Source organism: Anas platyrhynchos, chromosome 25 (genome assembly GCF_047663525.1).
Source record: "Anas platyrhynchos isolate ZD024472 breed Pekin duck chromosome 25, IASCAAS_PekinDuck_T2T, whole genome shotgun sequence".
NCBI lineage: Eukaryota > Metazoa > Chordata > Aves > Anseriformes > Anatidae > Anas > Anas platyrhynchos.
Window position 1 is genome coordinate 9,879,063 of NC_092611.1, and position 24,519 is coordinate 9,903,581.

A 24,519-nucleotide genomic window follows, 5' to 3' on the forward strand; every position below is an offset into this window, starting at 1 on the left:
CAGATACATTAAACACAGATGTCCAGATTCAGGAGATTGCAGATTTATTGGGCATTGATTAAATGAAAAATCAAATAAGAGGAGAGTCACAGCCGACTGCCACAGTCATGTGCCAGCCCTCCCGGAGGGGATCCAAGGCAGGTTATAATTAATATTACACAGTCCTGACAGGCAAGATAAAAGTTCTGGCCAGGCCAGGACATAATTTATCATCTATTTATTCTCCAGCATAATTTATTAACATGAATAAACATTCTGCAGGCAGATTTGTAGTTAATATGTTATGGTTTCTCAGCAAAGGGTGTCAGGAGCACACAACACACGCTGCTGTTCAGAGGCCCTCCATCTCAGAAGAGCAGAAAGCTCCACAAATAAATACAGCCTCCAGCTGCATATCCAAATATGAAAAGAGCTTTGTAAATGGCACTGCCAAGCCATCCTCCTGGGCAGGGCCACCAGCTCCTGCCACTGACCCTTTAGCTAGGAACCACACCAGCACCAAGCATGTCCCTGCAGCAGCAAACCTGGGCTGCACTGCTGAAATAAAAGCTGTAGCAAACTTCTGAATTCATGTCCTTGGATTAATGCCTGCCTCTAACACTGTTAGTGGCAGGAAATTCTGGCTCCAATTAAATCGATGGCAAAAGTCCCGCTGACTCCAACAAGCCAGAATTTCAGCCTGGTTCCCATCACCTCATGCTGCAGCGCACAGAGCCCTGGCCAAGATCAGTGCTGATAATTTCAGTGCAGCTTTAGTGGAGCACTATCCATAGCAAATATGGGCTTTAGAGGCTGGCTTTTTGGATAGCTGGTGTAAATGATGACAGATACCTGGGCAGAGCTGTACAGGAAGAAAGCAGCAATTTCCAGCCAGCTTTCAGGTCCCAGCCTTCAGCTGTGCCATCCATTTGAGACAGACTATTTTTTCTGAGGTGTTTGACCAGCCCATAGCATAACAGAGGCATGTGGTATTCCCAGCCACACGTCAACTGTCAGGTGCTTTTAAAAAATGAGTGGTTACAGCAGTGCACGTCCTGGGGGAGCACAGCTGCACACCACTGCTTGATCAGTGTTTTCTCCTGGAGGAACATAAGTGTAGCTTCCCAGAGTGGAAGGAGATTTTTCCACTTAAACCAGGGCAAACTCCTTCTCCCCACTCCAAAGACATTACCAAACATGGAGATGGCTGTGGAGGAAGCTGCAAGGAGATTAAATTAGCAGAAAGCACAAAGAAATGAGGACTGGCAGTGCCTGTGCTTGCAATGGCCCCAAAGTCCATCTCCATCAAACAATATTTCAGTAGCAGCATCCTCTGTAAAGTAGGGCTGTGCTAATAGAGTTAATAGAGATCAAACACCTTGAGACCAGCAGAAGGCCAAGGAGCTCTGCTACTGAATGATCAGAATCATACAAGAGCACCATAATCACAGGGCACTACAGGCTGCAGTTGGCAGCTGCTGTCTAGTCCACAAGAAGCAGACTGAAAAATCCTATAGCTCGTTTTCCAGAAAAATAAATAAATAAATAAATAAATAAATAAAAGTAGGGAGTGGTTTTTAGAGGGTCAAAATGTCCACTGGGAAGTAGGAAAAAAATTACTGGAGATTTGGGCATCATGTCTCCCATTTCCTTACAGCAGAAAGATAAGTCACAAAACTCACATTCTTCTGTCAAGATGCATACATTTAGACTGGTGGAAAAAAAAATAAAAAATTAGTGTCTGCTTTTTTTTTTTTTCCCTTTCTTTTTTTTTTTTTCCTTTCTTTTTTTTTTTTTTTTTCCTTTAAACAGCCCCTTACCCTCACTGTCACCTCTTTAAATAACCCCTCCTTTGCAAGCCTCAGCCCAGGCTTGGATTTCAGGCAGCTCCTACCCAGGGCTTATCGGGCGGCTTGTTCCTGCTGTCATTGACAAGGCAGCTCCTAATCCTATTAATCAGGCTGTGTATTTGTTACTGCATCTGTGGAAAGGTAACACCCACTACATGCAGAATACTGATTCTGAGCAGTTTCTCATCTCCAAGCTGAACTGATGGCTCGAAGTTAAGCTTGTCTGTTGAGTGTAATGAATCCGAAGTTCAGAGTGCCAGGACTGCCCCAGCAACAGATAGCCTGACTGTTTAGCTTCTGAAGCTTCTGGATCAGTTATTAAACCTGGAGCTTGAAATTTAATGTTTTGTGCAAGAGACTAGCAGGGAGAATAGAGAATATACGACTGCGCCCATCCCTCAGTGGCCATGCACTCAAGCAAGGAGGTGACAATTTAATTGCATCAAGCTACACAGGGCTGGATGCCTCATCCAGGTCACAGCCAGGAGCAGCCCCAAAACCACCTGTTTTCTCCAAGAAGAGCCCATCTCCTGTAGCTTAGGGTCTGTCTTGGAAGCCTGCATCAGGCTGGGGCTGGCAGCCCGGGTCTTCTCCCCAGGAATGAGCAGCACTGAGCAGCCAGGCTGTTACCACCCCGCTCTGCAGACACTTAACGGTGTCAGGAGCTGTGCTGTGTAATTCTGTCAGACAACAGCTTGAACTGAGGGGAAGGAGCATCAGCACTGCCAGGAACAGGCTGCTGCTGTGAGGGTGCCCCCATATGACAAAGCACCAGCTGGGCCAGGCACTTGCAGAGCTGAAAGGAAAATAAAACTGAGCTGAGCAGCATGGGAAGGACCCAACCAATCTCGTCCATCCATCACACATCAGACAATAATTAGTTTCTCCCCCATCTTTGAGCGTGCTGGGGAACAAAACCCCTCCATGATGCCTAAAGGACAAGAAACATCCCTTGGGCTGGAAGATCCTGAGGCAAAGTCCCATGGAATCCCACTGCATCTGCCCATACATCAGTCATGCCTCTCCCGCCTGTCCCCGTGGCTTCCCAGCTGAGCTCGTGGGCATCCCAAGGCGTTTTGTTCAGCACGAGCTGACCCCGAGCTGCAAGAGACTTTGCTGCTCCATTATGAAAGCATGCAGATGGAGAAGAGAATCACAAGAGAACTTCTTACCATGCTCCATTAAGGAAAGTCATTTCCCCTCCATTATTAAAAAATTGCCTGCTACCCGAGTCTGTGCAGCTCCAGCTGCATCTTGCACAGAGAGGGCTCAGAAGGTGAGTTCAAGTGTGACACTCACCCATCAATCACTTCTGAAGCTTTTCTGAACCAAAGGCACAAGGGAGCCTGCACTGAGCCATCCTCTTTCTGTGGGATCCTCTCCATATCCTCTCCCCATTGCTGCACCAAACTAGCCTGGCTTCCTGAGAAGTGGATATGAAGCAGCTCTGAACACACGTGCCTGGTGGCCTAGCATCTAATCCACCCCAGCAGGGACAGGACCAGACCCACATCTCAGCACCCACCCCATCAGCTCCAGGCAAAAGCCCCCAGCCTCCTGGGGGCAGGAGGACATCACCTCATACAAGTCCTGGGTTTTATCACAGCTGGACATTTATTGGCTTTGCATTTCTCCTGTTGTTTATCCAGTTCATTAAACATTTTCCTGAAAATACAATTATCTCTAGCAAAACTTCAATTGCTTTAAGAGGAAAAAAAAAAAAAAAAAAAAAAAAAAAAAAAAAAAAAAACACTTGCTGGGGAAGAAACTCCCCTGTGTTTTTCTTCCTCTCCTTTTGTTTACGTGATCTCACTAAGCACAGATCTATATCCATGCCCCTGGAGTTTTGTGATGTCAGAAATCTGGGTCAGTCACTTGCAGGTTTTCTGGTGATGCATAAAGTCTTCAGAACAGGGATCCATGTTTGCACTGAGCCTTTCCTCCAGTTTTCCTTTGATCACATCTATTGTTTTCTCTTCAGCATTGTCAGCAAGATCTGCATCCTCCACCACCCACCCCAGGCTCTGTTTTTTTGCTCACCAAGGCTTAATTCCTCCATTAACTGCAAGGAGATCAAAAAGATATCAAGTGGCCAAATCCATGATTTTGTTGGCTCTGCCCACTGGCCCAACAGTCCCAGGAGAACTTTGCACCAAAAGCTTCCTCAGGAAAGTAACTTTCTATTAAAAAAACAAGGTTCACATAGGTCATCAGAAACTTCAGCTATTTCAACTCATTTGTCCTCCTAACATTCTGCAATTAGCCATTTGTCCTCTTTATATTCTGTAATTACATAAAAAAACTATTGACATTGTAATACTTAACCTATATTAAAATGACATCTTCTTCCCCCTGCTCATTACTCCAGCCTGAAATAATAATCAGTGTGCTAAAATGGGAAAAACCATGTGTGATGAGCAAAGCTCTGAAGGGAGCTAATTAACAGTTTTCAGAAGTGCAGAAATATCACTCAAAATTATGACGCCAGCAGAGGTAAACAAAAAAAATATCCTTGTAACCTTTGAGCACAGACCATTAACAAGGACAGGAGAGAGCTGCTCCCATTTCTGCCCAAAGGTCTTGGGATGACCTCATCCGTGGTATCTAACTTTTGATATCCTTGTTTATCCTGATTATTTTAGACACCTATCCCTGGTGAGCAAGCCAAACCTAGTCAGTGGGGAAATGTGTTTTGTGAAATATGTTTCCATTGGGTGATTTGACTTCACTGAAAATCCACTGATTAAATAAGGAGAACAAAGCAGCTCTGTTTAGGGGAGCAGAGAGGGGTGAGAAGAGCCCATTTTCTCTTTGCGAAACCAAGAGGAAAATATCTCCATTGCAGGCTGCAATTTAGCATGTTCCTTCAGTGCCACCTTCTTTTCCAGGCTGTACCTCCTAGGGCAGCTGGTGGGATATTGCTTCTGGGTGACGACATGAGCCCCTCCAGGGGTGCAGGCTCCTGCTGCGAGGTTCTGCCAGACAAAAAAAAAAAACAAAACAAAAAAAAAAACAACACACGACTATGACAGCTTTTGGACGAAGTGACCCTTCCTTCATTCTCTGTCTTTTTGTCCATGTGCTGGACAGGAAAGGAGATGCTAAACCTGCTTGTGCAGAAGAAAGAAGGAAAAAAAGCCAAGCAGAGCTGGAGATTTAAGAACCACTCCTGATCAGAGTTCTGCCAGAGAGTTTGCAGGAAAATGGCAATTCATTTAATCAGTAGCCTGGGTCAGCTTCATTGATTTTCATCAGACACCTCCAAAGCACTTCTCCCGGTCCCTCAGTCATTTCTAATTCCATCTCTGAAGCTGTGATTGCCACCAAAAAAAAAAAAAAAAAAAAAAAAAAAAAAAGAGCACCAGAAGGGAAAAGAAACTGCTATTAGACTAGCCCGAAATGAATACGAGCACTAAGCAAATCCTGCCTTGTTTCGTCGTTCCCTTAGAAGGTTTAGAAGCTACAAACAGCCAAACAGCCCCTTGATTTTCTAGGCTGCAGGCTCTTGTGACCACAGGCACTAGCCTGGGTCAAGCACAATTTGCAATGCTGTGCTCACAGGTAACAGGGAAGCAGAGTGATTTCACAGAAAGATCAACAAGATAAGGACCAAAGATTAGAGATAACGAGGTAAGCACCATCTTTAAGGGGTTAAATTAAATGACAATTCTAGTATTGAGCAGAAGAAATGTTCCTCCTGAATGCATGAAAAGGAGGAAACTCACAGCAAGGAAGTTTTGAGTGGCATTTCACTTTCTCATGTTTTCTGTGTTTTGTTTTGTATTTTTTCCTCTTTTATTGGCCTGTTCCCCTAGCTGAAGATAAATATCATCCACCTGAATATTTGTGTTTGCTCTTGGAAGCATCACCAGTCCCTAGAGTTCAAACATCATGAGTCACAGCAGGAGATTTAAAAAACACATGATGAATTTAAAGGTAATTGCATTTGTTTTTTCTGATCCTGTAAGTTGTGTTTGAAAGTCATTCTCTACAGACATAAGGTCTAGAAACCCTTCCTTTTTAAGAAGTTAAAACCCTGTTTTTCCACCAACAACTTGACTTGGGAAGCAAGAGAGAGACAAATATTGCCAGGCTTAAAAGAACATCACGAGCTGCCTGCAAGCTACCTGCCTGTGCACAGAATACGGAAACAGCTCTGACTTACAGCCCTGGTCTAGACCTACCTTTTCTACACTTCAAAGAGAAGGGGATGCCTCTTCGCAATGACCATTCCTGCCCTGGTAAGCTCATGCACTAAATAGACAGCCTAGCAATACGATGGCACCTCCGGCTGCCCCTGTACCTGGGATTACCCATCCTGACAGGCTCCTCCCTACCCTTTCCTCATTTCTGGTGCTGCACCCAGCTCTGCACACACTTCAAGCAGTGATTGAGGCAGAAAACCTGCATCTCTTTGGACCTGCAGCAATGTAATTGAAAATTCATTCACTTGTGCTCATTTTGCATTTTCTTTCCCTTTTATAGAAGGAGCAAAGTGGTTAGGTGTGCCGTGATGAGGCACAGGAAAACCAGCTGTTACATGACAGGCACGGTAATTAGGAACAAGCAATGCTATGATCATTAAATCAGGCGGATGCAGCCGCTGGAGCACTCACCTGGCAGGCAGGTCTCATGCTGGAGGTGCAAAGTGCTCTAGGTGTTCATCCAGCAGCCTTATCTCCTGGAAATTGAGGCTAAATGCTGCAAGAAAAGAGCTAGCTCCATTATGTGCTGCTGAGGAGAAAAAAATACACTGTTTTAGCCTTTCAGGCCTGAAAACACTCTTGCCTAAAGCAAACCCTTCCTGTTATGTCAAAATCCATCACTTGTGGGTGCAGTTGGGAGAGGAGGGGGACAAGGGAAAGAGACAGACCTCTGCCATTAGCAGGCTGCTTTAGGGAGCAGTTAGGAACAATCTGATCACACTCAGGAACTCTTATTAGATAAGAAAAGCAAAAAAGAGCAAGTTTTAAGCTTTCCCTGTTCTCTGGGAGGAGGGAAGGCTGTTTCCATCCTGCCTCAGCAGAAGGCGGGTTTCTCCGGAATCATGGCCGTCCAGCTGAGAAACCATTTCCTGCTTCCCCGTTTGTGCTTCTGCTCCTGGCAGGCTGGTGCAGCTCAACTCCAGTGGCTGCTGAAAGGTTTTTCATGCCGAGGCAGCAGGGAGAGCCCCCGCTGATGACAATGGAGCATCAGTCTGCAAAAAAAAAAAAAAAAAAAAAAAAAAAAAAAAAAGCCAATTAGGGCTGAAGAATCCCTGCCTGGTTGTGGGTCCTCTCTGGGTTTTTGAGCCCAGGTCTTCCTGCTGCCCTGACCTCCTCGAGAGCAGCCACCTCCTGAAGTTACTGTGGAGAAGACCTGGCTGAAGAAGGAATGTGCTCATTTTGTCTTCAGAGCCAAAGGGAAAAAAAAAAAAAAAAAAAAAAAAAAAAAAGTACATTTGGCAGAGGTGCAATGAAAACATTTATCAGCAACTACTTACCTGAACAGGGTGAGTTTGTCTTCATGGCACAGTAACGCCTGGATGCCGACCGTGCCTTGCGTTTGGCAGGATCACAAGGCACACAGTTAGCACAGAGGAAGATTGCTCCCCATGCCATTAAGTCCTTTGTGAGCTGACAAGAAAGAAATCCCTGCCAAGGAGCAGCACAAAAGCTTGTTGAGACAGATGAGGCATGAGGTTTCTAATGAAACGGGTCTTTGCCAACACTCCTGGAGGGTCTCGTTCAGATTCGGACAGCTTCAGACTGTATCTGGGCAGAGAAACAGGGTGCACGGCTCAGTGGGGATCATGGTTATCAATGTGCTCCTTTTTAATGATGCCATTTATTTCCATGACTAACACCTGATGACTTCCAGCAGCTCAAGTGGGCTCTACTGTCCCCCACTCCATCCCGTAGAGTTCTGGGGCAATCCAAAAATGCCTCAGATGGTTGCTGAGGGCTTTGTCACCAGGAGGCAACATTCCAGCTGTTGCTCACCAATGGATCTGAGCTCTCCTCCACCCATCTTTTCCACTTAAATTACAAGGTTTCCAGGTTATAAAGTTCCTCCTTTAATAAACATACACGAATAAATAAATTAAAAAAAGCTGATGCCTTTCCTGAGATGGGAAGCAGCTCAACTAATAACATTAAAGTTAATGATCCTGAACATTATGTGCCACACAGGAACACGAGGTGCAGCCCCACGTACCAAATGGACCTAAGAGAGCATCAGTGTTTTGACATACCCATGCTACAACCCTCCCACTGACTGCCCAGGCTGAGCTGAACCAATCCTGTTTATAGCACTTAGTGGTAGGGGCTGTGTTGTGCCTTTGGGTTAGTTGATGCCTGGTGTCTGGGGAGCTTAACCACCAATTACATGTGCTTCACTGCTGCAGACCTGATAATAACAATAATAATTATCACTTATAAGGTCTTTGCATTTTCAGAGCTCTTTGCAACCATTAATTAATTAACACTGTAGAAACCTTTGTTTAATTTAGAGCATCTTTAGAGGGAGGTCACTCCTTCAGCACACAACTGCCAACAGGAGATGCCTCAACACAGCTTCCTCACTGGGTCCGCACACACATAGACATCCTCCCTCCACCTCCCCATTTTGGCACAGAAAGAGAACAGCAGCAAACAGGCTCAGACCTAGCTGAGAAGAGATACCACGCTGGTTTTTGATGCTCTTCTGTGGGATCCTCTCTCATGCTCTGCACTCAGCGACTGTTAAGGCCCTGTACAGTATGTCAATGCCTTTGCAATTTATGCAGCTGAAGACATCTCCCAGACAATTCCCCTTGAAGCTGTTCCAAGGAAGAGAAGCTAAGCTAGGCTGCTTTCTGCCAGCATGGGTTGACCCTCACCCTCTCTACAATCACAGAAGCATGCTGATTTCAGCCCCTTCCCACATTAGGAAAGAGTGTTGAATCAATAAAGAATAATTACTTTCAAGTAGCGTCCTCCCCCTGCACAGACCCTCCAAGCACAAGCTCTCCCCACACTCTCCTCCTCTGTACTTACCAGAGGGAGGCTACCAAGAGTTGGATGCTTTCAGCATGGCCTCCTGCCTACAGGAAAAGCCCCAGCTTCTCTGGTAGCCCCTGAGAGGACCCTGCTTGGCACCCCACAACCAGAGCAGGATCCTACCTCTGCTTTCAGCCTGCCCATGTGTGCAGACAGGAGGGGAGGAAGGAGCACATGGGATCCGCAGAGCATTTGAAAGGAGGAAGCTTGCCTTGGAAACCTTCTCTAGGATCCAGGTAAATTCAGGGCATCTGTGCCTGCAAAACAGCTTTAGGATGCAAGTCTTCCCACCACTGCAGAGAGCTATGCTGTGTGGCTTTGCAGATAGTCCAGGATAATTACAGGTGTGTAAGTCACCATGGTTTGAGCAGAGAAATGGGTCAGATGAACAAGTTTGACATGACTTGAGAACTAAGACTTTTTTTCTACAAAGGAAAAAAGCACAGAGACCATGCAGAAAGTCCCTACAGAAGGAGGAGTGAGTGGTCTGGAGCTGAGCCCCATCCACATTTCAGCCCAAGTGGCCAAGTGCCAAGCCCACGAGTGGGACCAGCCATGCTTGCACAAATTCCAGAGCCTGGAGCACATCGTCACACATGGGCACACTCCACGCCTCGCTTTCCTCCCAGTCAGGCACTGTGCCAGCTGCTCCTTCCACACACATTCTCCCCTCTCCGTGTCCTGCATGATTTATACAGCGTTTAAATAATAAATTGCATGGACATCACGGAATTTATAGCGCTCAAAGTAGGTCATTAAATAAATCACTGTATAATTTATATAAATGAACCTGGATCTTGCAGTAGGAGGATTTCATTGGAAAATCAATCCACAGAGTTTATAAAATTGAAGGATTGTCAGGGATTTGCAGTATTTAAGTACCATGTGTATTTAGGGTAAAAATATTAGTGATTTATGCCAGGTGCCAGCTGGGTTTCCACTCACTCAGCTGGACATCCCTGCCTGCATATCCTGGCCTCTGAAGGATTCTCCCCTGGGGAAGCCACTGCCCTCAGAGGGAACAAAACCTTCTGAAGGATCCATGAGAAACAAACACTGAAATGGGAAGAAATAGCAGAGAATAAGCAAGTCCAAGAAGAAAGAGCTGGTCTACTTGTTTGCTTGGCAAACAGGAAAGAAAGCCTGTGACAAGGGCAAGGTGAGTTCTTTACTTTCCTCTAGGATATGACAGCAAGTCAGAAAGATTTGCATCCCCAGGAACAAACATGATTCAGTACCTGGGTGCTGAACAGCCAGGCTGTGAGAGGCTTAGCTGAAGTCCTTCATGTTATATTAATTTAATTCGTGGTATATAATTAACTCTGGTCCCTCTTCACCTTTGATAAATTGAGTACTAGTGCCCACATGTGCTCTCCAAATAGCATCATTCGTTAGTTTGTCATTCCTGGGTGCTGCTATTACAGAGGAGATGCTAAATCTTACCCAGAGGGAGAAGGACTAGCCCCAGCAACTCCCTCCTGTTGGAGCTGCGCTGGCAAGAGCCCACCGCCCTGCGCCACGGGGAGACCTGATCAGCTCCCCAAGTTTGGTGATGCCACAGCCCCAGAGCATCAGGAGACCCTCCCCTAATTGCTCACCTGGTTTTCAATTGGCAGCATCCATAAGTGAGATCAGCTCAGCTCTCTTTCTCATGCAAAAGATTTTTTTATTATTTATTGGCTTTATGTTTTGTTCCTCCTGTACCAGACCTGCCTTTCTTTCATGGCTGGTACCACTGTGATCACCCACCAGCTGCCTTTGCTGCCTTTAAATCTACTCAGAGTTCAGCTGAAAGCTGGCCATGCAGTCAAAGAACAGGACTGGGGATTAGGAAGCCATCCTTGGCTCTGAATTAGACCCTCTCTAAAGCCATGGCACATCACTTACTCTATCAGCCCCATGCTTCCACCTCTGCAGGCAAGGTGAGAACAAAAACATTCTCCTCCTTCCTCTTTTATATTCAGTTGGAGCACTAAAAGGAAAAGATAAGCCTGATTTCTCTCTGGACAGCAACAAACAGAATGACTTCAGGAGAGACTTTCCTTGTTTACCATAATAATACAGGTAGGTGAAGATAAAGGGCAAACAGAATAACTTAATTTTCTCTGATCAGTACAAGGCAGCTGTGCTCTTGTTTGTTTCCTCCATTCACATGCTGGCACTGGCACAACTCCGGGCATCTGCAGAGCTCTCAGAGCAGAACATATTGATCTGGGGGCTGCAGAATAAACGCCTTGCAGAAAAGGCTTTGCCACAACAGTAGAAGTTCACAGAAGAAACATCAGAGTACATGCCATTTTAAATAAATGTAGGTTTAAGATTTAAACCTTAATCACACACTAGGTTCTTTAAATTAAGGTACAGCATTGCAAAATGTCTCAAGTGGTTCACTTAAGGAGCAGTGTCATGCTCCTGCACCTCAGGGCTTGAAGGGTGCTCCCTGAATACAGCAGGCCAGGGGCATTACTTCTCCTCTGTGGATACAAAACATCCCTATGGATCACAGCTGAGCACCTCAGAGACATACCCTCAGAGACTATGTCTGAGCACCTCTTAGACATACCCTCACCTTCTCTGTTTTTATTCTACAGTGCTAGGCTGATGGAGGGAGAATGGATAGATGAAAGAGCGAATAAATGAATGCAGAGGAAGGCATTTGCCAAAGCACTGGCCCAGGTAGAGCACAGGGATTAGTACTGACAAGAGCTTTGCGTTGTACTGCGAGCCAACAAAACTGCTCCTCACCACCACTGGTGCCCAATTCACATAAATACAGCAAGAGAAATAATAGGAGAGGGACAATGAGTGTGTTAGGCTGCCCTCGCTGTATTTGTGTAACTTTGAAGGTATCTCTGGAACACAGCCTCCCTCTCAAACGAGCCTTCATCAAACATCATTGTTTAAAGCTCGTGAAAACAAAGAATCTCATTGATATTCACAGAGTGGTGGAGAGGATTTTTGTACCTCTTTTTAGTGTTAGCACCTAGGAAATGGCAGGTAATTTACATGTAATTTATCAACAGTGAGCAGAGGTGTTTCTGGTTGGGAAAGGGAGCACACATTGTTCTGCTCCAGCAATTTACTCAATCAATATTGTCAAAGGCTCTGCAGTGCCCAGGAAGGAAGCAGAAGAGACTTGTGGAAGACAGAAGGCTTGAGAAATGCCGCAGCGATATCAGGCCCCCACGCTGGACTTTCCATTGTTGAAGACTGGTTTGCTGCTGATGTTTAAAAGTCATTTAAAGCCATGACTGTGCTTTCATCAGCTGGAATGTGTTTAGCCAAACCATAAAGGAAGACGCATCATCGCGGCTCATATTCCATCTTGCACCATATTGAACTCAGAGACAGGCCACGGGTTCTCAGGGAAGTAAATTAGTCTTCGCTAACACCGTCAGGGATTGGGCTAATGAGGTTAAAGCTAGCTCTTGTGTATCCTGAGGGGCTTATGCTGCTGCATACAGTGAAAAAGTGAACACCATCCATATATTTATAAACTTGGGCACACTTAATATACTTTGAGTGATCAGCATGGTTGTTTTGGGACTCTCTACTGCTGTACTAGAGCTACCTTAGAAGGCCAAACAAGGCAGAGATGGAGTCATGGAGCATTTCTTTTTGCTCGGCTGCCTCCCTGGCCCCTATACCCAACCCTGGACTTTCTTAACCACTGCTCTGTGCAATGTCCCCAGCTCCTCTGGTGCCCTGTGGCTGATGCCCAAGCTTGCCAACATGCCCGATGCCTGCGGGCATCCAACTGCCCACCCTCATCAGACACCAATAATGACCTTGTCATATGGGTAGAGGGATACTAGCATTCCTCCAAAACACCATCAGCTGTTGTAATCTGCACTTTGCTTCCTGCTGCCCGAGTGGAAAATTGCCTTTTTTTTTTTTATCTGAAGAAGGGACGTGTTTCGCATAGTTAGAGATACTGGGAAATCCTGTGTCAGAGAGGGAGGCAAAAAGCAAGGATATAAACCTGCTGCATTTTTTTTTCCTGAAAAGAACACTTGTCCTCTTTAAATCAGGGCCCAGAAGACTACTGGGACAGCAGCTGTGGGGACAGACACGTCCCTGGGGGCAGACATCTGGTATTGAACAGTCTGGATCAATACAGCCTGACCGAAGATAGGAGCAGCTCTGCAATTCCCCCCTGCTGAGTGAGGGCTTTCTGTCTGCCACATTTCTCCCAGCCCAGACCTGCATCCATCACCAAGGGCTCAGCATCTGTCCCCATGTGGCTGACCAATTCCCCAGCACCGGCACGCAGACCAACACCCTCTGAGCTCATCAAGGCTGAACCACCATTTGCAAGCTCCTTCTCTACTTTTTGCCTTCCCCCAACCCCCCCCACCCCATTCTTCTCCATTCTAACTCGGCTTAAAATCCATCTAAATGATCTTTAATCACAGCCCAGCCTGCACCAATGCCTCTTGAGTCCTGCTGGCAAATTGCCCCCAAAACAGGCTCCTTATGCCCCCGGAGCCCCTCTCTTCACTGACATGGCTCTCCCTCATCTCCCACTGCCTCAGCCAACCTCGGGACATGTAAATCCCCTGCCCAGGATGCAGGCAGGGCCCAAAATGCTGATGCCTCTCCCCATTAACAAAGCTGTGCCCCAGGCAATCTGTTTTGTCTGGCTCCATCCTTTCTATTTTCCATTTGCATGTCAGTGTGAGCAGCTCCTCATCTGGTTTGACTTTGGGTTTGGTGACACGTTCATTAATAACTGTCACACGTGTTAGTAGACCCAAGCTTGCACAGACTTCTGGTCTTATCTCAGACTTGATCTGCATATCTGTACATCCGCATCCTGATCTGAAGCTCGCTGTTCTCATCCTGGCCTCTTTTCTTGCATTTCTGAATATAAACACCAGCAGGACTCCAAGCCCAGCTCTGTCCATGCGCTGGTGAGGCTGAGCCCTTGAAAAACCCACCTGTTACACCTCAATGAATTGCCCATGGCTCTGCCCCCACTTCCTCAGCTGTAAGATGGGAAGCTTGAAGCTCACCACTTCACAAAGCACCTCAAGCTCCAAATGAGAAGGATCACCGCAGCAGCAGATAATTATTACATCCATTAAGCAAATTAAATGAGAATTAAGCTCATTCCTGACAAAGGCTGGCCCTGAGGTGAGCAGCACCCTACAATTCTGTTCCCTCAGCAAGCCCCGCTCCTGCCTAACCCCAGCCTTGCTCTTCTTGGTGTCGGGGCAGGGGTGTGTGTACAGCACCAACTGTACATGGCAGGCAGCCCCCAGCCCATGGGGAGGAGGAGGGAAGATTGAATAATCATCCTCTAAGTGGGCTTTTGATGTACGTTCTCATGTCAAGCAGCATGGCAAGCCTGTGAGTTCAGGAGCCCCTGGTGCACTGCAGAGACGTGGGTGCCTTTATATCACCCATTTTGGAAAGCATTTTGGTTGCAGTGCCAGCTTGCTTTCACGGCTGTGCTGCTTTCTCTGAGACCAAGCTCCTTGTCACTTTGAAGATCCCAGCTGTTTGACTGCTTTGAATTCATTTGTTTAATGAACCTCAGGGGACCACTGCACTAAAGCATTCCCAAACATGTTCAGAGCTTTGCAGTTTCTCCGCTAATTAGGGACTCCTTTGGGGCTAAACACAAGAGGTTCTGCTGCTGCGTTTGAAGCCGGCAGTAAGCCAAGACAGAGCTGAATCTCTAACTCCAGCAAAGTATTTTTAATATTTTTCCTCCCCTATTTCTTCTCCCCCAATCAGTGCAGCCAAACTTGCCAGCCACATCCACTGGCAGCTGAGGTCAAGGTGCTCTGAGACAGAGGGAAGCATTTAATCAAAGCAGGAATAAAACTACTAAGTTCTGCCACGCTTTTCTGTACACGTGCACTTTTCCACATTACACAGCCCCTTCTCTTCCACGGGCTCTCTCCTTGGTGCCCATTAACCTACTTATTAGTAAAGGCTGCTGGCAGCCAGCAGATGGGGTCACTTGTTAGTCACTACCCAGGCACCTGCCAGCCTCAGTACTTGCAAGGTCAGAGCATGGCCTGAGCAGCCAGCCTGGCATAGGCAGCACCTTGTACAGCTCACAGTGGCTTAGGGTAGGAAAACAACAGGGAAAAAATCTTATTGAAGTGCCTCAAGGACACAGGATCATCATGGTGAGAGAGATGTCAGATGAAATCCACTCAGAGCAGCTTCTGCTAATGGAAGAGACTCCCCCTTGCTTCCTCTGCGGTGCCTGGTCCCTCACAGCTTGCCTGCCAAGCTGTTAAACGTGCACACCCAGGTTTAAAACTCAGGAGCTGCACTTGCTATAGGGAACCAGGAAGGAAATTGGTATCTTTTGTCATTCATTACAACTTTATTACTCCTCAGAATTGGGCAAAAGAAAGAAAGGTCTGCTCAGCATCAACACCGCAGTGCTCAGGGCACCAGGAGTCCTGCTGAATTAATTGCCAGGCACTTTCATTACTGATTAAATAGGAAATCTCCAAATGCCATTATAAAGCAATGATTAAACTGCTCTGATTGGACATATCCTCTCCCTTCTAGGCTCACCAGAGGTCACCTTCCTGTTGGTAAAGTTCAGAAGGACAAATCCATAACGAGGAGGCAACAGCACTAAATAAGCCATCTCATCAGAGAGCTGGAAACCGCATTTCCAGGATGAAGTTGTAGATGCCTTAACCTGGACCCCTCAGCCCGGCTGGAGCTGACCTGGAGCCAGCAGAACTGCCCACCCTGGACTTCGCTGCTGTAGCAGCAGCACCAGGCACTCTTCCAGCAGCTGCCTCCTGCCTCAGGTACCAGCTTCTGATTCCCCATGTCCCAGCTGCCCCACCTAGTGCTGCCAGGAGAAGTAACGAGGCAGAAAAATTCTCACTTTCTTAATGCCTGTGTCCACTGGGGGCAAATCTAGGGCCCACAGCTGAGCAGTGCTCTCTGCAGCAGGACCTTCCTCGGGCCCAGAACCCCTCGTACAAGCACTGGAGGCTCCTCCCCAGCTTGGCACAGCCCAGCAGGGGCTGCAGGGATGTCTCCATCCCTCCTGTCTCTCCATGGCTGTAACGCCCGCAGCTCTCACCAGAGGTCACTGCTGCCCACCGGCAGCCTCAGCACAGCCCCGAGGTCCCGAGCAGCCTTCTAGGCAGAGCCTCCAGCCTAGGAGCAGCCTTGTGTCACAGATAACACCTCCACAGGTGGGCACCGTGCTCTAAAAGCCACCTCCAGCACGCTCTGGCACTTCCTTACCACCCCTAGAAACTGATATTTCCCAAAGAAAAACGCCAGACAAGCACAGCCTCCAGACCAGCCCTTCCCCTGCATGCACCCCTCTTGGCTGCAGCACCCAGGATGAGGGCAGCAGCACTGCAGCTGCCACAGATGCTCCCCTCCAAGCAAAGTTGGCTGAGACAAAAACAGAGAGCAAGCCAGGTGAGCTCCAGCCCCAGACTGAAGCCCCTAGACCACTATGGCCACATCCTCTCTCACACAAGCCCCCCTTGACTCCTCCCCAGCCCAGCTTTCCCCCCATCTTTTCCACACAAGCACCACTTCCCATTGCTGCAGGGGCAAAAGTAACTCAGCTGTGCCCCAGCCCCACTTATACCCTCTCAGCATCCACAGCTGTGGGGGCAGCACCAGCCCTCTTAACCCTTCCAGCCCCCCACCCAACCTCAGCACCCTTCAGAGCCTGCAGTGAATAGGAAAATGAATTCCCCTCAGCACCCTAGGCACTAGTCCTTGCCAGAAATGTGAATGTGGATGATGTGGGGGCTAGGGGCTGCCCACACAAGCTGTCTGCAGGGTGTCCTCTCTTTCTACACTGCCCAGGATCACAGGGGGCTGAGATTGGAAGGCACCCTTGGGGGTCAGCAAGTCCAGCCCTACTCAAGTAAGGCCACCTAGAGCAGGCCACCCAGGTCCATGTCCACAGCCATGCTGGTGGAAACCTGCTGCCATCTCCTGGGCAGCCCAGCACCCTTCCCATCAGCTGCTTCTCACGGGGGCTGTTGCTCCCTAAAGTCCCAAATCCCCCACTCCAGGGCTTTCCCTGCACCTCCACCAGCTCAGGAGCCTCCAGCAGCTGCAGCACCCAGGCAGGAGCCGTCAGCTTCCTGCAAACAGGGGTGCTGCCTCTGCCTGCCTGATAATGCTTGTGGACAAACACGCTGCCCTGCAAAGGCAAATAAAGCGTGTGGCACGGTAACAGGGCACCAGCTGAGCACCCCCTCTGCTCTTTTGGGATGTGCAGGGCTCAGATCCCACCCAGATTCCCACCCAGATTCCACAAGGCAGTAGTGCATGCACCCCCTGTCTGTCCTTGCACCTGATCTGCAAGGGATGGCACCAAACATCTGCACTGCTCCGGACAAGCTGCTCTCCCTTTCCTATGGACAAGTCTGGGGAAGAAGGGACCATGGTGAAAATGCTAGGAAACCACCCAAACGCTGAGTGCAGCTGTGGCACTGGGACAGGCAGCTGGGCTTTCCTCCCCAAAGGGCTCAGCAGATGTAAAAGGGGACATGAGAGACTATGGTCCAGGGAGGGCTGCAGGTGACAGCAGAGATCTCCTCTGCCCTTGGAGGAAGTGAGTGAACCCGGGCTCTGTATTGTAGGCATTTGGGTCCCAGAAAGACATGCTCCTGGCTGCAGTTTCTCCTGGCTCCTGGGAGCACAGCTCGTTTGGTAACCAAACTGCTTGGGCTGCCACAATGCAAAACAAGAGGTTTGCGGAGCCCTCTGTGAGCCTGGCAGGAGCACGCTTGCACTTGAGCTGTCCTTTCACTCCACTCCTTTCACTACAGGAGAAAACAGTGCACATTTCCATGAGGAGCTGATAAGGCTGTTACTGGAATGACCCGTCCACATGCAGCCCTTCAGCAGCAGGTCCTGCCTTCCCATGGGGTGGGATGTCTGCATCCCCCTGCCTCCCCCTGCCATGCCCCCTGCCTCGGGGGGTCGAAGGCAGGAGCAGGAGGACCCCAGGGAGGTGGCCAGCCTGGCAGAAGGCCAGTGTGATGGGAAACAGCACCAATAAAAGCCACCAGAGGAGGAGACAAAGGGCCTGAAGTTGACTTGTGGAAGTACAAAGAAGCAATGCAGGACAGGCAGGAAAATCCCCCTGTTTAAACGGCTCTGTATAGGGAAGTGCCCTTTTGCAATGTGTCCTTCAAACCAGATTCCTCCCTTGCAAACTGCCAGAACAAACCCGCCCTCCCTCTCCCTGCAGCCCTTTTGATGTAGATAACAAGGAGGTTTTCAGGACTTTATCCCCAGGGACAGATGTGGAGAACAATCCACCTTTTCTTAGTCATGCCTGGATAAAGCCCCTCCAGGGCTAAGAGGCTAGAAACCTGAAGGCTCCTTCTGCTGTTTGCCTGTGGGAAATCCCATACCAGGGACTCCCTGGGAGAGCAGCTGGCAGAGGACAGGATGTTTCCCTGGGTTGTTTCCCTGCAGCAAGCCCGGGACACGTGGGGGAACTGGCAGCATCCCAGCTCCGTCCTGCTGCAAAGCACATTCCTCATCCATGCCACAGCCCCAGAGAGCCACCGGCCCTGCCCTGCCCCATCCCATCCCTGCTTTCCTCTTGTCCCCTGTTTGGAGGCAGGTGATGGTGCATGGCAGGGTCCTCTGCAGGGATATTCAGGGACAGGGCTGGCCCCAGAGCCCTGGCTAGGTGAGAGCAGCAGAGCCCAGCCGTGGTAACTCACCATGCACCACTAGCAGGGCAGGAAAGCCCTGGCAGGAGCCAGCTGAGCAGCCTGGGTAGTAAAAAAAAAAAAAAAAAAAAAAAAAAAAAAAAAAAAACAACCACCCTGCAGTTACCAAACACACTGTTTGCAAAACAGGCCAGTAAAGCTCAGCCACCTGCCATTCACCTGGAGCAAACAGTCTGAGAAACCCAAGCAGAGGAGTTCAGGGGAAATGTACCTCCCTCTGCCTGGAGTAGGGCAGGCTCCTTCCTCGGACAGCCAGGCAGGAAGGGAGGATGCTGGAGGGACAGGAGGGAGCCTCAGCACCCTGCCCGGCCCTGGCTCAGGACCTGCTCAACCCAAAGATCAAGCTTGCTGCAGCTGCTGTATGAAAACAACAGCCCGATCCAGTCCTGCTGTGACTCACACTCCCACCCTCAGAAGCAGGTTGTTGTGTGTGGTTGTTTATTCCCTGAAAGACTGCTGTGGTTTTGCTAAAAAGATGCCCTTTCACCTGCCAGCTCCTCCTGCCAGGAGGAGAAGGTTTTGCCTTCCTGGCTTCCCGGTCTTACCTGGACCCAGCCAATGCACTGCAGGGCTTCATCTCCGGGCCCTGAAGTCAAAGTGCTGCCTGAGTGCTCTACCCACGGAAAGGAAGGTGCATTTAACTGTGTAAAGGCAAAATGGAATGGATTTGTTGCACAAAAGGGAGCAGAGACCAGACACTGTCCCTTCAAACCAGTTGGTGCAGGAGGCTCCAAGCTGGGCCAGGCTGTGGTGCTTCCCTTCCTGTGCCTGGGGGTGCTCAGCACCGCTGCTGGGATGGGACAACATCCGGCTTCCAGGACCTCCAGCTCTCTACAGAAGAAGAAGCTCAGAGGACTCCAGGGAAGTCCCCCAGGGTCTGGCAGACCCCTGTCGCATTAAGGGGTGTAGCTGATTAACCATTACGGGCCCGGTCGGATTCAGAGTACTGAACCAGTCGGACATTCACCAAAAACACGTTAACCGTCTGGGGGTCCCATCAGACATTCACCATCAACGCATTAACGGTCTGGGGGTACGTTCAGACATTCACCAAAAACGCATTAACCATCTGGGGGTCTGGTTGGATTCAGAACACTGAACTATCACGGATAACCACCCTCACCCTAGTTGCACTTAATGAGAGCTATCACAATGCAATCAAGTATGGTTTATTACAGCAACAGATAATCAGGTTCTTTTGGATTGCCTGCGATAGTGACTGTCTGCAAAAGCAATCTAGTATGCATGAAATACACGGGTGTTATAGGTGTTACAGGTGTCACAGGTGTCACAGGTGCGCAGCCTAGAAATAAACGCATTAAAAGGATCAAAGACTCTATAGAGATTTATAAGCAAGTATTCAGATCTCACCCAAAGGCGTCCCAATGGGGGGGGAAGAGAGGCTCAGCCCGTCGACTGATCCCAGGAGTCAGGAGGTCCTAAGGATGTTGTATTTCCTCAGGATGGTATCTCCCCTGACGGTGGTATCTCCCCTGACGGTGGTATCTTCCCTAACATCCCCTTTCTCTTGGGCCAATTTATATTATTTTCTATCTTTTAGGTGGAGCTTGAGTGGCTCTAGTCAAGCATATCTTAGTTATGATTGGTGTAAAGTTTTCCCATCTCCGTTTAAAGTAATAGGCTCAGAGAAATTCAGAGCGCATGCTCAGTGAGGGGTGGTCGCACCTTGGAGGCGGGTAGCTTTTGGGATGGAGGTGTGTTTTGGTATTATAATGATATTATAATGAGCAAAAAATACACTAGGGTACAGCATTTGTCAAAACATGACAGGTCTTTGGCTCAGGGTGGCAAAAAGTGCAGCTTTGTGCACAAGAACAATCGAGGCCCCACCTGATTACAGAGCCTAGCCGTGGTGTCTCCACTCCACTCTATGCTCCGTGCTGTTCCTTAGGGCTAGCACACCAAGTTTCCCCAGCTCGATAGCATCTAAGGTTGGGAGCCTAGGGAATGCTCAGGTAATGCAGTTATGCCCTACCCTGAAAGTCTCTTCAATGTGAATGTTAGTTTTATTTTACTTCAGGCAATTACACCACAACCCCAAAACACCGGGAACGCACCGTGCAGCGTGGGGCCCCTCCAACGGCGAGGCGAAGGGCACTGCTCCCTGCGCCTGTCCCTGCCAGTTCTGGGAGGCAGAAACCTCCTCCTGCAGCGAGCAGAGAACAGCACACTTGTTCCTGGAAATGGCCACAGGCTGACCTTGAGAGAGGCCTGTGGAAATTGTAGCTCTGGCTCTAGCCAAAGTTTAGCCCACAAATACATAGGAAGACAGCAGACGAAGGAGCCACACCATGAGTGCTTATAAGGAGAAGGAAGGGCAGGAGAACAACCTCTGTGTGCTTGCCATGAGGGAGCAAAGCCCATGTCCTACCACACAGCATCTCACCTGCAGTGGGGGTGAGAGAAAACACAGTGCCCTGAGTTGTTCCCCAACTGCCTTCAAGCCCCAGGCCTGCTACCAGGGACTATATTTGTTTTGGCACCCAAAAAACAGACTTTTTGCTGCCAGCCCAGGAGGGGCCAGCTCCTGCTCTTCCCCCAGGTCCATCCCTGTTGCAGCAGGAGCAGCCAGCAGCCTCTGCCACATAGCCGGGCTACTTGGTCTGAACCAGCCACTGGATCTGCTTCAATACACGGGCTCAGCCCTAGATGGATTAAAATGTGAAGCCACCTTTTGAGCTAAAAACCTTCATGGTATTGCTTCCCCGAGCTCTCCTCCTGGCAGAGATTTCTGGCTATGTCCCCTCCCAGAGGCAGGCCTCTTCTTTCCCTTTCCTGTGGCAAATACAAGCTCTCTGCAAACAGATGAGGAACAAAGCTGAAGAGCCCCTTGGAGCACACACATGCAGTAAACATTGCCATTTCCAGCACCACTTACAAAGATCTCCTTTGTCTCGGGCAGGTTGCTGTAACAGCATCCTCCTTGCGATGTATATGACACAATCGCATCCTGCCTTTTCTTCTCCAACATGAATTTCTCTCCTAAAGGCAAAAATATCTATTTTCGACTCCGCTCACTCCAATGACACTGCACTGAGTCATCCTCTCTGGCTGGGAGATGGCACAGAGGTTTTGCAAGGGGACTGGGTGAAACCACCATGGGCAAATTGCGTCAGGTTGTGCTTGCAAAACCCTCTGCTTCTCCATCTCCTCTCGTTTTCCTGCCTTACTTTCCATGTTCCTTCATGTGTTTGTAGAAGAGGCAGGACAGCAATCAGGGGACCCACAGACCCACATCCCTCCCAGTTCTCCCATTTCTCCACATGTGAGCTGCTGGGCATACGGCGTTGGGCATGGACAGTGCCAAGGACTTCCCTGGGGGAGCTCCCAGTGGGGCAGAAGCCAAGAAGGAGCCACGAGGAAATGAGGCCCCACTGGAGTCTCTTAGTCAATTTAATGAGCCGGAAGAGCTCTGTCTCTCATCTTCTCCACACCCTTTGAATTGAGGTAAAGTTTACCGCTGACCCATGGTAACATCCTGGGCACACACCAGCTCTTCCACCAAATCTTCTTTTTCCTCTGCCTCTTTTCTGCTGCTCCCCTTTCACTCTGCTTGTCCTGAACACACACACATCCTTTTTTTTTTTTTTTTTTTTTTTTTTTTTTTTTTTTATCTGGCATTTTCTCCCATCTCTGCTCAGCTTTTATTTGAAATATTTAATACAATGGCTTCTTGGTCAACCTGCACACCACTGGCAGGGCAGCGAGGGCTGCCCAGCTCAGGGGGAGAGCCAGGGTGAGCTCCTTTGGGGTTGGAAAGGGGGAAGAGGACCCTAGGCAAGCTGCTTTGGGGTCAGAAAAGGGGGAAGAGGAGCACAGGGAGGGGAATCCAGAGCTCCCACTCACCCAGCCCTGGGGGTGACTCAGCAGAGCCAGGGCTAAAGTGCAGGAGGTGAGCTTGGAAAACCACAGAGCAAGGGCATCGGAAACGCCTCCAGGAGCTGCCAGCATGGGGCAGATGGGGGAAAGAAAGGGCAATCCCTTCTGATTCAGGCTTGCCACCACCTCCAATTAGCAGGTGTCACACGCCCTGGGTTTCATTCAGGTGGCAACGGGGTGGAGGGTGCTCAGGAGGAACCTGCTAGTGCCTGGCAGCCCACACCAGCACCTCCCCGATGGCTAAAGGAGCACTTGCAACATCAACACCTGCAAATCCCGGCTGATGACCTGCGGGGAAGCAGGCGAGAGGAAGAGGAGAAGAGAGAAACTTGGGCTTTCATTCATGCAATGTTGTCTTAGGGGTTAGAGCCAATCTGCCTTGTCGTGGTGCTTCCCAAGGAGATGCCCAGCAGTGATCAGCCTGTACCAGGAGCCCACCGTGCTCACCAGCAGTGTGCTGCAAGAGGGAACATGGCCAGGGCCACCAAGACCGTCCTTGCCCAGCACTCCCCGGCTTTCTCCAGGCAGGAGCAGAGGCTGTAAGTGAACACAAGGATGGACCCTTCCACACTTTCTGGAATTGTTTGGCCTTTAATGAAAGACTGGAGCAGGGCTGGCAACAGGATTGCAATGCTCCTCCACCTTCCCAGGCTCTGGGCTTCTGCAAGAGGTCACGGGGACCACCAGCACGCACGCAGATGTCACAGTGCTCATACACAAAAGCAGCTCGAGGAACACAGGCTTGCAGAGACTTGCTTTCCAGCCCAGGGCCTCCTGAGTGACAAGCACAGTGTCAATTTTACCCCCACTCAGCTGATCATCTCTTTATATTAACCAGTTCATCTAGAGGCCAAGCAGCTAGGACGAAGTAATCTCTCAAACCAGGAATGAAACCTCCCATTGGGGGTGTGTACGTGTAGGCTGGATGGGAAGAAGGAAATATTTGCATTTACCTCATCAAAATCTCAGTATAAATAGGCTGGGAAGAGTGAGGCTGTCTCATTCCCCAGGTGCCGGTGTGTGAGGCGAGGACATCGAGGTGGATGATGGCGGCTCTCCTCTTTTTGCTGCAGTTTCTCTTCTTTGGGACTTTAGTTGTCCCAGCATATATGCAGATGCCAGAATGCAATCTGACTCAGAGTACAGACACAGGCAATTTCTCTGTAACCGTGACACCCCAGGACTACAGCCCAAACACCACCTACATAGGTAAGCCCAGACCTCGGAGCTTCCACACCGCACAGCACCGTGTCTCCTCTTCTCCTGCCCCAGCTGCTTTGTTCAGTCTTGTGGTGATGCTAGATATGCTTAAAACCTATGCAGCATAATGGTTATTTATTATTATTGTTATTATTATTATTAACTTCAGTCAGAAGATAGTTCTTTTACTTCTTCCCTCTTTATTCCTATTCCCTGATAATGTCCATAAGGGTCAGCCTCAAATTCTCTTTCCTTCCTTATGGGACCTTAACCTTTTTGCCTAAATTTACACTGAAGGACTCGAATGCTCCTGAAACACCGGATTCTGAGGGGAGTTTTTTAGCTTTTTGTTTTTTCTTTCCTCCTCCCTGAGAATTTGTCCTTGTTGGTGGCAATGGCTATAGAGACAAAGATGGAGAGGTTGCATTGGTGCTGACACATGTTCAACATCTGCCATAGAAGATGGCTTTTAATCCTAAAAAAATATTTAGTCCCAGAGTAAATAGCTGCTTTGCCCTTTTTCCCAGACCTGATGACAAATGTCCCCATGCCTTGAGGTTCAGCAAAACCCAAATGCGGAGGGCAGGGCAAGAAAGACATCCTGAGTCTTTCCTGCAAGGGGCCAGGAGTGTGCTGGTGTAAAGGTGCACAGATTTCTTCCGATCTTACCCCAAGGAACAACCACAACAATTTGTTGGGCTTTTAACAGGGGGATGCTTTGTACACAGCTGTTATTTCATTTTTTTTGAGCACAGATCTTGTGTTTAATGCTCGCTGCTGTCTCACATCAGCTCCTGTAGCAGCCGATGGTCCTGGGGGGGTTCATTTCAAGCTGCCTGAACCCAAAGGGTGCTGAGGGCC

The 24,519-nt window shown here is 48.9% G+C and overlaps 1 long non-coding RNA gene across 1 annotated transcript; it reads right to left on the reverse strand.

The window, feature by feature from the left end:
* Positions 1-1,779: 1,779 nt before the first annotated feature.
* Positions 1,780-20,388, reverse strand: LOC106020461 (uncharacterized). The gene is made up of 4 exons (XR_003492481.3): positions 19,930-20,388; positions 7,312-7,582; positions 6,446-7,026; positions 1,780-4,804 (listed from the first exon to the last, which is right to left on the reverse strand). It is a non-coding gene; the product is annotated as an uncharacterized lncRNA (long non-coding RNA).
* Between the last annotated feature and the right edge of the window lie 4,131 nt (positions 20,389-24,519).